Below are 13,510 nucleotides of genomic sequence, written 5' to 3' on the forward strand. Positions count from 1 at the left end.
GTGTGCAGAATCATTCCCTTTTCTCCTGTTAAGTGTCTTCCCTTTTAGACACAACTAATTGGCCCTTTAATGGTGGGGACGAACTAAAGAATAATTGGGTAATGAAAGGTAAAATATACTTTCCCAAAGAAGCACTATGAACGTTTAGTCTGGGGAGCAAACACAACAAGCTGTCCATTTAGGGACAAAAAAGGTGTGTCATGTTTCCACAGTGATTGGTGGCCATCCAGGCCATGGAAAAGGTAAGGTACTGTATGTGTTCTTAGAGCACATAGTTCATTGTGCCACACCTTTTTAAATGTGCTATCCTTGCAGCTCTAGCATTCAGTCCCATGGAAGCTGAGGACCGCAAAGCAAAGAAGATGGAGCTAGAAGACTTCCTTATCCCAGATACTTTGACCACAGGTCTGAACAGGAATCATGCACCTATATATTGTACATTATTTATTAATGACTACAAGACCAATTCTGATCCATGTTTGAATGGGACAGTATACTGATATAGAGCCACCGACCGAGCATATCATATTAACACTGGCTTGGTAGACAAATGCACCTTTGCCCCCAGTCAAGTATTCCACTCTCTTCAACTTATTTACCAAGTTAGGGGGACATTTTATATTCATTTGGTAAATCAAAGCCAAAGAGGTTGTTATTTCCAATTAAAAAGAAAGATGTTCCTGTGATTTAAAGCCCTCAGCTCATAAACTTTCTCAGGTTAGCCAAGGGTTGGGTATCATCTCAGTCCTCATCGAAATTCAGCATTGCTTAGATAGACTGGATGTTAGTAGAAAGCTGTGTCCACAGCACACATGCGTGCCCCGGGGGGGCGCACATGAGGCACGCAAATCCTCAGACTTCCTCCCAGAACTGGAGACCCATGCTGTAGCCATCTATCGGCTCTAGCGCAGACGGGAAGTGGTTAAAAACAAAATACACATAGATAATAGGGGTGCAACGGATCGTCATTGATCCGTGATCTGAACAGGTCAACGTCTGCGGATCGGCACACCACATGATCCACAGATTGAGCACATAGGAAAGGCAGCGGCTTCGGCCTAGCTCCAGGGTGGCGGCCATCTTGGTACACCCAGCGGCAGCCTAGGTGAGCTTCCCAGAGCGGCACTGACTGGGGAGATGTGGACATTACAATGGGGGAGATGGGGGGAGATGTGGACATTACAGTGGGGGAGATGACGTGGACATTACAGTGGGGGAGATGACGTGGACATTACAGTGGGGGAGATGACGTGGATATTAGTGGGGGGAGATGTGGACTTTACAGTGGGGACTATATATGGTGGTGATCCGAAAAATGATCCGATCCATGGCTCTGATCTGAGGAACGTTCCGAACCGTGAGTTTTTTGATCCGTTGCACCCTAATAATGTACATAGGGTCGGTGAGGTTTGTATTTACTGTATTAAAAAAAATGCAGAGCTATTCATCCTGTAAAATGCATGTACATTATTTCTGTGTGAATAGGGGCAATGTTATTAGACTATTTTCTCTCCAGGTCAAATGTTTTCATTCATACGAAATAGAATGAATTTGGAAATACCAAATTATAGCCACTAGATAGAGATGACAAATAATTTATGATCATCTGCTCCAAAAACTTGATATTTTTATTGTATTCTGTATGAATGAAAAACATTTCACCCTGTAGAGAAAAGAGCCTCAAAACATTTATGTTTGCCCTCGTTCACACTGAACTAACATAAGTACAATTTTGCGCTGCATTTTTCAACCCTAAGTAATGAGCCAAATGTAAAAGTATCCCAGACTTCAACTTTCTTGTCTTTGAGCTGGCCCGTAAACATGAGTTTAAGTGGAAATGTAGTCAGAAAAATTAAGTCCTGCTGAAATCAGACCTGAAACAGTGAACAGGACCCCTGCTGCGAAGATAGTGTGACCCCAGCCTTAAGGACATGAGGCCATTGGAGACGAAAGCGTAAATTAAGCATTTTTTTTTTGTGGCATCTATACATGCCTACCAGATTAGAAAAAAGACCTCCCATTCTGGGGCCTGATGCAGCAGCAGTTTTGAGATGGCTCGGTGCAACTTGGCTTTTGATATTGCGTGCTCTTTAACCGCTTGCCAACCGTCGCACAAACTTATACGTCGGCAGAATGGCACGGCTGTGCACGCTTGTGACCCTGCTGCAAGCTCTGTGACTGTGCCCGCCGGTGTCCTGTGATCGTGTCACGGAGCTGAAGAACGGGGAGATGTTAGTGTAAACACAACATCTCCCCATTCTGTCTAGTGATAGGTCACTGATCAAATGCTCCCTGTCATCGGGAACAGCGATCATTGACATGTCACGGCAAGCCTTGCCCCCTAACAGTTATAAGCACTCCCTAAGTTACACTTAACCCCTTCAGCGCCCCCTACAGCTTAACCCCTTCACTGCCAGTGTCATTTTTACAGTTATCAGTGCATTTTTATAGCACTGATCGCTGTAAAAATGACAATGGTCCCAAAATAGTGTCAAAAGTGTCCGATGTGTCCGCCATAATGTTGCAGTCACAATAAAAATCGCTGATCACCACCATTAATAGTAAAAAAATAAAATAAAAATAAAATAAAACTATCCCCTATTTTGTAGATGCTATAACTTTTGCGCAAACCAATCAATAAACACTTATTGTAATTTTTTTTACCAAAAATATGTCGAATAATACGTATCGGCCTAAACTGAGGAAATTTTTTTTTTTTTATATCGATTTTTTGGGAGTATTTATTATAGCAAAAAGTAAAAAATATAAAATTTTTTCAAAAATTGACGGAGGGGGCAGAGGACCTGTCATGGAGAAAAGGGATCCAGAGAAGGCCAAACTACAAGTCCCAGAAGAGAGGGGAGGGGCAGAGGAGCCCATGAGGGTTCCATGAGGGATCTTAACTGCATTTTTTTTGACCGCTAGGTGGTGCTTCCGTCGAATTCCGCGTCGAGTATGCAAATTAACTAGATACGCGAATTCCCAAACGTACGCGTGGCCGACGCAGTAAAGTTACAACGTTTACGTTAGGCTTTTCCTGACGTATAGTTGCCCCTGCTATATGAGGCATAAGTGCGGCGTACCAATGTTAAGTATGGCCGTCGTTCCCGCCTCAAAATTTGAATAAAGTTACGTCGTTTGCGTAAGTCGTCCCTGAATGGGGCTGGATGTCATTTACGTTCACGACGAAACCAATGACGTCCTTGCGGCATACTTTGGAGCAATCAACACTGGGAAATTCTACGGACGGCGCATGCGCCGTTCCACAAAAACATCAATCACGTCGGGTCACAGTAGTTTTACATAAAACACGCCCCCCTGATCCAAATTTAAATTAGGTGGGCTTACGCCGGCCGATTTACAATACGCCGCCGCAACTTACGGAGCAAGTGCTTTGAGAATACAGCACTTTCCCGTCTAAGTTGCGGAGGCGTAACGTAATTCGGATACGTTACGCCCGGGCAAAGATACGCTGCTGACTTTTAAACACTTTTTTAACACTTTAAGTGCTGTTAAATTCTGCCTAAACTCTCCTGGTAGGAAGAAGCATAACCCTAATGTCAAAGAAGGCTGTGTCTGTCTATGAACGGAAGAGAAAATAGGATTTTTGTACTCACCGTAAAATCCATTTCTCTGAGATAGAATTCATGACATCTGGCCCCTAGTTTCTACAAAATAGGGGATAGTTTTATGGCATTTTTATTATTATTATTTTTTTACTAGTAATGGCGGCGATCTGCGATTTTTTTCCGTCACTGCGACACGATGGCGGACACATTGGACACTTTTGACGCTATTTTGGGACCATTGTCATTTATACAGCGATCAGTGCTATAAAAATGCACCAATTACTGTGTAAATGACACTGGCAGGGAAGAGGTTACCCACTAGATGAAGGGGTCAAGTGTGTCCTAGGGAGTGATTCTAACTGTGAGGGGGCGGGGCTTACTGTGACACGACATTGATCACTGCTCCCGATAAAAGGGAGCTGACGATCTCTGTCATGTCACTAGGCAGAACAGGGAGATGTCTTGTTTACACAGGCATCTCCCCGTTCTACCGCTCCGTGACACGATCGTGGGACACCGGCGGACATCAAGTCCGTGGGCACGGTCAAAGCAACGTATGTATACGTTGCTCTGCGCAGCTGTGCCATTCTGCCAATGTAAATGTGTGTGGCATGGTCGCCAATCGGTTTAACCCGAACACATATGAATTAATTAGGCTAATTTAGTGCAAGTGAGTTTAATTACCACCTAAATCAGCCACAGAACCTGTGTATTTAATATGTGTTTGGTTTTAAAGGGATGAGGTGGCAACTTTAGCAGCCTGCCTGGTAAAATCAATGATAAGCTGATCATTACGGACATCCCTGGTTGGCATTGGTGGTCCTGAACAGATGTATACATTAAAATGTGCATGAAGGCAGGTTGCACAGATCACCTGTATCTCCCAGGCAGATAAACACGACCCACTGCACAGGTGTACTGATCCATGCTTGTCTGAATGAGCCCTAAAAATAAATTCCAATACCTTCCAGTGCGGACTCGATTGCAGTCTCTCTTCGCATTCTTGATGAGCCCACCACTGTAATCATCAACATTTGACACTTCCAGGTGTGTTCAATGTCTGTGTGTCCCTGCTGCAGCCCTTCCAACTTCTCGTCGTGAGTGAGTCTCTTTTAGACATGTGCACTGCCGAAAAATTTGTTCGTTTTCGTATTTTTTTTTTTTTGCTTTTTCAGAAATTTAGGAAATTCAGAAATTGGGAAATGTTCAGATTTTTGAATTTTCGAATTTTTGAATTCTGAATCTTAGAATTTTAGAATTTCCGATTTTAGAATTTCGAATTTTAGAATTTTAGAATTTCCAAATTCTGAAAAAAAAAGAAAATCAGTAAAATTTGAAATTTATTATTTCAAATTTTACTGATTTTCTTTTTTTTTCAGAAATTTGGAAATTCTAAAATTCTAAAATTCGAAATTCTAAAATCGAAAATTCTAAGATTCAGAATTCAAAAATTCTAACTAATAATAATTAATTAATGAATAATAAATAATAATAATTATAATATTATTCGTATTATTAATATTTATTATTATTATTATTATTAGATCGTTCACTTTTCGAATTACCGCTTTTCGAATTTCCAATTTTGGAATTTGGAATTTTTCGAATTTTCGCATTTTCAAAATTTTTTATTTCCTAATTTAGAATTTCCAAAATCTCGATATTCTGAAATTCGAATTTCTGAATTTTTCAATTTCTGAATTTTAACATTTTTGAATTCTTAAATGTCTCATTTTCAAATTTCCGATTTTTGAATTTCAAATTTCTGAAAAAAAGAAAGAAAATCAGTAAAATTTGAAATAATAACTAACTAATAATAATAATAATTAATTAATGAATAATATATAATAAAAAATTATTATTTATTATTAAATCATTTGTTTTTCAAATTACCGCTTTTCAAATTTCTGAATATTCGAATTTCCGAAATTTTCCATATCCTAATTTACAATTTTAGAATTTCCAAAATCTCTATATTCTGAAATTCGAATTTCCGAATTCTTCCATTTCCGAATTCTTCAATTTCCAATTTTTAAAATTTTTGAATTTTCGAATTTTTACTTTTTCTGATTTTTGAATATCTGATTTTTGAATTTCGAATTTTAAAATTTCCAAATTTCTGAAGAAAAAAAAACAGTAAAATTTTAAATAACAACTAACTAATAATAATAATTAATGAATGAATAATAATTAATAATATTAATAATAATAAGACGGTTTTATTATTATTAATATTTAATATTATTAGATTGTTGGCTTTTCGAATTTCCGATTTTGGAATTTGGAATTTTCGAATTTCTGATTTTTTAATTTTTAGATTTTTAATTTTTTTATTTCCTAATTTAGAATTTTCGGATTTCCGAAACCTTGATATTCTGAAATTCGAATTTACGATTTTTTTTATTTTTTAATTCTGAATTTTCAAATTTACGATTTTTGCATTTCTGATTTTTGAATTTTCGAATTTCTGAAAAAAAAGAACGAAAATCAGTAAAATTTGAAATAATAACTAATAATAATGAATTAATAAATAATAATAATAATAAAACGTTTTTATTATTATTAATATTTATTATTATTAGATCGTTCGCTTTTCGAATTACCACTCTTTGAATTTCAAATTTTGGAATATTGGATTTTAGAATTTCAGATTTTCCGATTTTTCGAATTTTTGAATTTACGAATGTACGAAAAGTTTTATTTCCTAATTTAGAATTTCCAAAATCTCGATATTCTGAAATTCGAATTTCTGAATTTTTCAATTTCTGAATTTTAACATTTTTGAATTCTTAAATGTCTAATTTTCAAATTTCTGATTTTTGAATTTCAAATTTCTGAAAAAAAGAAAGAAAATCAGTAAAATTTGAAATAATAACTAACTAATAATAATAATAATTAATTAATGAATACTATATAATAAAACATTATTATTTATTATTAGATCATTTGTTTTTCAAATTACCGCTTTTCAAATTTCTGAATATTCGAATTTCCGAAATTTTCCATATCCTAATTTAGAATTTTCGAATTTCCAAAATCTCTATATTCTGAAATTCGAATTTCCGAATTCTTCCATTTCCGAATTCTTCAATTTCCAATTTTTAAAATTTTTGAATTTTCGAATATTTACTTTTTCTGATTTTTGAATATCTGATTTTTGAATTTCGAATTTTAAAATTTCCAAATTTCTGAAGAATAATAATAATAAAACGTTTTTATTATTATTAATATTTATTATTATTAGATCGTTCGCTTTTCGAATTACCACTCTTTGAATTTCAAATTTTGGAATATTGGATTTTAGAATTTCAGATTTTCCGATTTTTCGAATTTTTTAATTTACGAATTTACGAAATTTTTCATTTCCTAATTTAGAATTTTCGAATTTACGAAATCTCGATATTCTGAAATTAAAATTTCCAAATTTTTCAATTATTAGACCACCTGCAGGCAGATACAAGGCAGATACAAGGTGTTCGCTTTTTGAATTACCGCTTTTCGAATTTCCGATTTTGGAATTTTGAATTTTCGAATTTCTGTTTTTCTGATTTTTCGAAAATAATAATTCATTAATGAGTAATACATCATAATAATAAAAAGAATAATAATAAAACGTTTTTATTAATAATACTTATTATTATTAGATCATTCGCTTTTTGAATTACAGTTTTTCGAATTTCCAAAATTTGAAATTTTCGAATTTCCGAAATTTTTAATTTCCTAATTTAGAATTCTAAAATTTTCGAAATCTCGATATTCTGAAATCTGAAAAAAAGAAAGAAAATCCGTAAAATTTGAAATAATAATTAACCAATAATATTTAATGAATAATAAATAATAATACTTAAATGTTTTTATTATTATTATTATTATTATTATTATTAATACTTATTATTATTAGATCGTTTGCTTTTCGAATTACTGCTTTTCCAATTTTTGAATTTCGTATTTTTGAATTTTCAAATTTCTGATCTTTGAATTTTCGGATTTCCGAAATTTTTCAGTTCCTAAATTAGAATTTTAGAATTTCCAAAATCTCGCTATTTTTTAATTAGAATTCCGAATTTTTTAATTTTTTAATTCTGAATTTTAGAATTTCCAATTTTTGAATTTCCAATTTTTGAATTTTCGGAAATTAGAAAATTTAAAAATTCAGAATTCAAAAATGGAAAAATGCAGAAATTCGAAAATTCGAAATTAGGAAATGAAAAATTTCGAAAATTTGAAAATTCGAAAATCGGAAATTCGGGAATTTGAAAAATCAAAATTCCAAAATACAAAAATTTGAAATTTGATAAACAATAATAATAATAAACTCTTTTAATTATCATTATTGTTATTATTTATTATTCATTAATTAATTATAATTATTTAGTTATTATTTCAAATTTTCTAATTTATTATTATTTTAAATTTTTGAATTTTTGACATTTTTCATTTCCTAATTTCGAATTTTCGAATTTCAACAATCTCGATATTCCGAAATTCGAATTTTTCAATTTCCGAATTTTCGATTCTCGATTTTCGAATTTCTGAAATGTCAAATTTATATATTTTTCATATTTCCGAAATGTAAAAATTTCGAATTTCAGATTTTTTTTAATGTTCGACAGTTTGGAAATTCAAAATTTCGGAATTTCAAAAATTTAAAAAATTCAGAAATTTCTAATTTTCTAACATTGAATTTTCGAAATTCCTAAATTTAGAATTAGCGAATTTCCGAATTCCAGAAATTTTGAATTTCAGAATTTTCGAAAATTTTGAATTTTGAAATTTCAGAATTTTCGAAATTTAGAATTTTGAGATTTCCGAATTTTCGAATTTCCAAAATTTCGGAAATTCTGAGATTTTGTATTTAACGAATTTGTCAAAATTTGCTAAAAAAATAATTTGGAACTAAATGAATTGCACTTGTCTAGTTTAGCTGTCAATGGGCACATTTGTGGTGTGGTGGTCCAGTATACAGCGGAGGGACCCCGGCATCTTGAATGCCAAGGATTCTAGCTGCAGTTATGTAAGAAAGTAAAGATCGAATACAACAAAATCGGTACTGAAAAAATGTTGTGTTGTTATGGCGTAAGGCATTGTTCACGTTTTTTTTTTTTTAATTGTCACAAAATTACATTCAGAGAACACAGTGCTCTGGACAGAGGGAACCATCTCTCTGTTTCTTACCCTTGCAAATCATCCCACATTACACCTCGTTATTTACACAATTATCCCCTTGATTACTCAAGATGCTAACCAGCCAGCGTCATTAGTACAGTGACAGTGTTGGTCTTTGTGTTGGTCTATCACATAAAAAAACAATAAAATACATTTACATTTTTGGTTGTAACATAACAAAATGTGGAACATTTCAAGGGGTATAAATACTTTTTAAAGGCACTGTATTTGGAAAAAACATTTGGTGTTAGTATTTTGGCAATGCCCTCCCCCAATTCAGATACCAGTATATTTTATAATATTATTTATCCCCTAGATATAAATTCTGGATGTCTGTTTTTATTCTTTTTCCAAAGCTGACAGTATGTGGTATTTGGGCGCCCTCTTGTGGTTACTTTGATTCATTGATCTTAGCAAGTATTATATTTACTATTAGGAGAAATCGTATTTTTTGTAAAAACAAGCAACGCAAAGGAACTTATTTAGTTCTCAGATCAAAATGTGACGCGCTATATTTTTAAAAATCCCAGATACATATAAATCATATATAAAAATCAATCAGTTTAAAAAAAAGGGACAAGTAGTAAACCTAATAAACTACATTTATCATGCTCATAAATGCATCATCGTGTCAAATTGTGAAATATATTATATTATTATTATATTATTTATATCTTTTTTAGTTGTCTAATTTTTTGTTTATAGCACAAAAATAAAAACCGCAGAGGTGATCAAATACCACCAAAAGAAAGCTCTATTTGTGGGGAAAAAAGGACGTCAATTTTGTTTGGAAGCCACGTCGCACGATCGTGCAAGTGTTAGTTAAAGCGACGCAGTGTCGAATCGCAAAAAGTGGCCTGGTCTTTGGCCAGCCAAATAGTCCGAGGCTGAAGCGGTTACAAATAATAAAATCAAATCAAAGAAAAGGCCCAGGAAAAGAGGACCAATAAGCCCCTTTTTTTCTATGACTGAAGCTGGTTATGAACGATACAATCTCAGCATACAATTTGGAAAGCGCAGGATGAACTGTACAGAAATTCCGATTTGCATGGGGGGGTCACACAAAATACAGTTTTGTCATAGATCATATTAAAGATGCAGGCTGGTGTCCATTGCACATTGCAGTTTACATTTTCTTTCCATACCACATTATGGTCAGCAGATGGCGCTAAAGACAAGCATTTCTTTTGTATGATCATCCGCTCCATCTAGTGGCCATAATGTGAAATTTCCCTGAAAAGCATTCAAAATAAAGAAAAAATTGTCTAAAAACATGTATTTTTGCCCCTATTCGCACATAACAAATGTACATGCTATTTCACATTACAGTATGAGTATAAACTATGTAACAATATGTTACAATATGTGACTAATAGTTCTACAATAAAAAAAAATACAGTCCTAAATAATGGGTCAAATGTAAAAGTAGTTTACATAGTTGCCAACATTGTAAAGAAATGTATAGGGGCACGTTTTTGCCTGTAGGCGGAGTCTTATTATAATTTGCCTGTAGGCGTGGCATATCTGGGATAGAAAAATGCAGCGTGCAAAGTGAAACCTTACATCAGGTGCCCCCGGAAGGGTCCATCCTTACATCAGGGGACCCAGCGGAGCCCCTCCTTACATCAGATGCCCCCGGAAGAGTCCATCCTTACACCAGGTGCCCCCAGCGGAGCCCCTCCTTACATCAGGTGCCCCCAGCGGAGCCCCTCCTTACATCAGGTGCCCCCGGAAGAGTCCATCCTTACATCAGGTGTTCCCAGCAGTGGAGCCCCTCCTTACATCAGTGTCCCCATCAGCGGAACCCCTTCTTACATCTGGTGTCCAGATCAACGGAGCCCCTCCTTACTTCATTGTCCCCAGCAGTGGAGCCCCTCCTAACATCAGTGTCCCCAGCAGTGGAGCCCCTTCTTACATCTGGTGTCCACATCAACGGAGCCCCTCCTTACATCTGGTGTACCCAGCAGCGGAGTCCCTCCTTACATCAGTGTCTGTCCTCTCTCATCAGACAGGGCTGGCGGCAGCTACAGTTCCCGGCTTTCTCCATGTGTTCAGTGGAGATGGAAGGGGTCTGCGATCTGCGCAACCAATCAGCTTCAGTGTACAAGAGAATTGTCTACTTGTACACCGAAGAGAGAAGCCAATTGGCTGCCCCTCCCCTTTCCACTGAACACAGGGGGAAATAGTTTTCACTGCAGCCATCTTTTTGTAGCCCGCTGGCTGTTTTGGCCAAAAACATTCCCGATTTCCCGTGAATTTCATTGGGACGAGCTCCGATCGGGACAAGGGTCCCAAAATCGGGATTGTCCCGGGAAAATCGGGACTGTTGGCTAGTATGAGTTTAGCTTCAATGTTTTACCCCGGTGAAAGTTGGCCCTTTATTTTTCCTATTGCCTTAGAGTGTACACAGTAAAGCTGGCCATAGAAGGATCAACATGTGGCTGATTCAGCAGGGATGGACGAATTTCGAACAGTGTGTGGCCATCCCCTCTCAACAGAAGCTGGTTATTAATGTGAAGCGACACGCAAAAGGCGAAGTTACGCTTTAAGGCCTTCTTCCCTGCTCCTCTTTTAGTAATGGCACTTTTAGCGGGGAGCAGGTAACTTATTTTGACAGGTACCCACTCCCACCTCTACTTTGATCGCTTAAGCGATCCGAAGCAGAAGTTCTGCCCCCTCCCTGCAGTCTTTTGGGACACAGAAGACTGCAGGACCATTCACGATGCTCAGCTCAAGCATGCGCAGTGGGCACCCAGCTCTAAAGCCGCAAGCTGCCACAGCCGGGTGCCCACAGTTAAGATACCTGCACCGAAGAAAGAAGGTGAAGACGGCTGGGGTGAGAACATCGCTGGATCATGTGACAGGTGAGTGTCTGTTTATTAAAAGTCTATAGTTTGTGTAGCTGCTGACTGTTAATTTTCACACAGGAGAATGGAGCTCCTCTTTAACCACTTCAATACCGCACACCGTCTTATGACGTCCACAAAGGGGATCTCTTATCCCGGGTGGACGTCATATGACGTCCTGTACTTTGTGCGGTGATATCTGAATGATGCCTGCACCTAGAGGCATCATTCAGATATTATTTTGTTCCGGTGGCGATCCTGTGCACCATAAGAATGATCATAGCAGCGGTTCCGCCGCTTAATCGTTCTTATAGGTGGCGGGAGGGGACATCCCCCCCCCGCCACCATCCGGTGCTTCTCCGGCTCTCCCGTGAAATCGGGGGCCCGGAGAGATGAACGATGTGCGCCGGATGGGAAGCATAGAGATAACTGGTGACCAGGTGGTCACCAGTCATCTCTATGACCGTCGGAGGCCCGGGCGCGATGTGATGACGTCACGCCTGGGTACCCGTAAGTAAACAAACCGCAACTGCGGCTAGTAAGAATGAGATCTGTGAATTTTTTTTCACAATCTCATTCTTTCCAGCCTGGAGGAGAGATGTGGGGTCCTATTGACCCTGCATCTCTCCTTAAAGAGGACCTGTCACACACTATTCCTATTACAAGGGATGTTTACATTTTTTCTCCTTTAACCAGGAGGTTTAAAGGAAAAAAATCGACAAGTGATGATGATGCAGGGATATCTCTTGCTGTGTCTTTGTATTCTGAAAGCAGGGACCCTCCCAACCCCCATCAGAACTCATTGATCAGTGCTTGCAGCCATTAGCAGACAGCGCTACACATGTAGGTGGGTGCAGTCTCTATCCCCCACTATAAGTGTCAATGCAGAAGGGGAAGGAGCTTGGTTCCTCTATGACTTCCTGCAGTAACAGGAAGACAGCTGTGCGATTGGATGCTGGCACCCAATGTGACTTTGGCAGCAATCTTGGGTTGGGCAGAGTCTATTTAAGACTCCGATACCCGGGTTTGGTCCACTTTATGTGAGTTGTTAGAGTAGGGATAGGTTTCCCATCTGGAAGGGACAAAGCTTAGTGGCAGGGAAAAGTTCCTGAGGAGTAGGGAAAGTGCAGGGATTACACTATCTCCTCATAGGAAGCCTCCCATTTGAGTGTGGATCAGGTAGACCACAGTCCCGCTCCTTGCTGCAGAATCTTTTGGCATCCTTCCAGGACCTTGATCCTCTGCTACGGTTTGTAAATGGCTCTGGTTGGCTATGCCTTCCCATTGGACCTGTTTGTACGTTGTTGAAACTCTCACAATATACTGTTTTCACCTTCCTTTGCCTCTAGGTGTATTCTTTCCGGCAGCGCACAATGCTGCACCCTAAACACACACATGTAGCTACATTCATTTAGTTCCTGCTGAATCAGCCAAATTTGGCTATGTGTGTGACAGACTTTACATTGACTTCTGTCAAATTGTGGTATTTCCCTGAAAACATTCAACCTGGATAGAAAATAGCCCAAAATTGTTTTACCTCATTTGCACATAATGAATGTACATGCAATTTCACAGTATGAGTATATGACCTATGTAACAATATGTAACTATGAATAAGCGCTGAAGTGGTACTGCCAGCGGTATTGGAATTCCCTGCAGACAATGACATTGTCCAAATTTGCCCATATTGAACCTTAGCTCAGCCCTTTTGGTCAATGACATTGTCCAAGCATGGCCATGTTAAACCTTAGCTCAGTCCTACTCGTCAATGATATTGTCCAAATATGGCCATGTTGAACCTTAGCCCATCCCTACTGCTCAATGCCATTGTCCAAATATGGCCATGTTGAACCTTACCTCAGCCGTACTGCTCAATGACATTGTGTAAATATGGCATGTTGAATCTTAGCTCATCCCTAATACTCAATG

This window comes from Rana temporaria, chromosome 12 (genome assembly GCF_905171775.1).
Source record: "Rana temporaria chromosome 12, aRanTem1.1, whole genome shotgun sequence".
Lineage (NCBI taxonomy): Eukaryota > Metazoa > Chordata > Amphibia > Anura > Ranidae > Rana > Rana temporaria.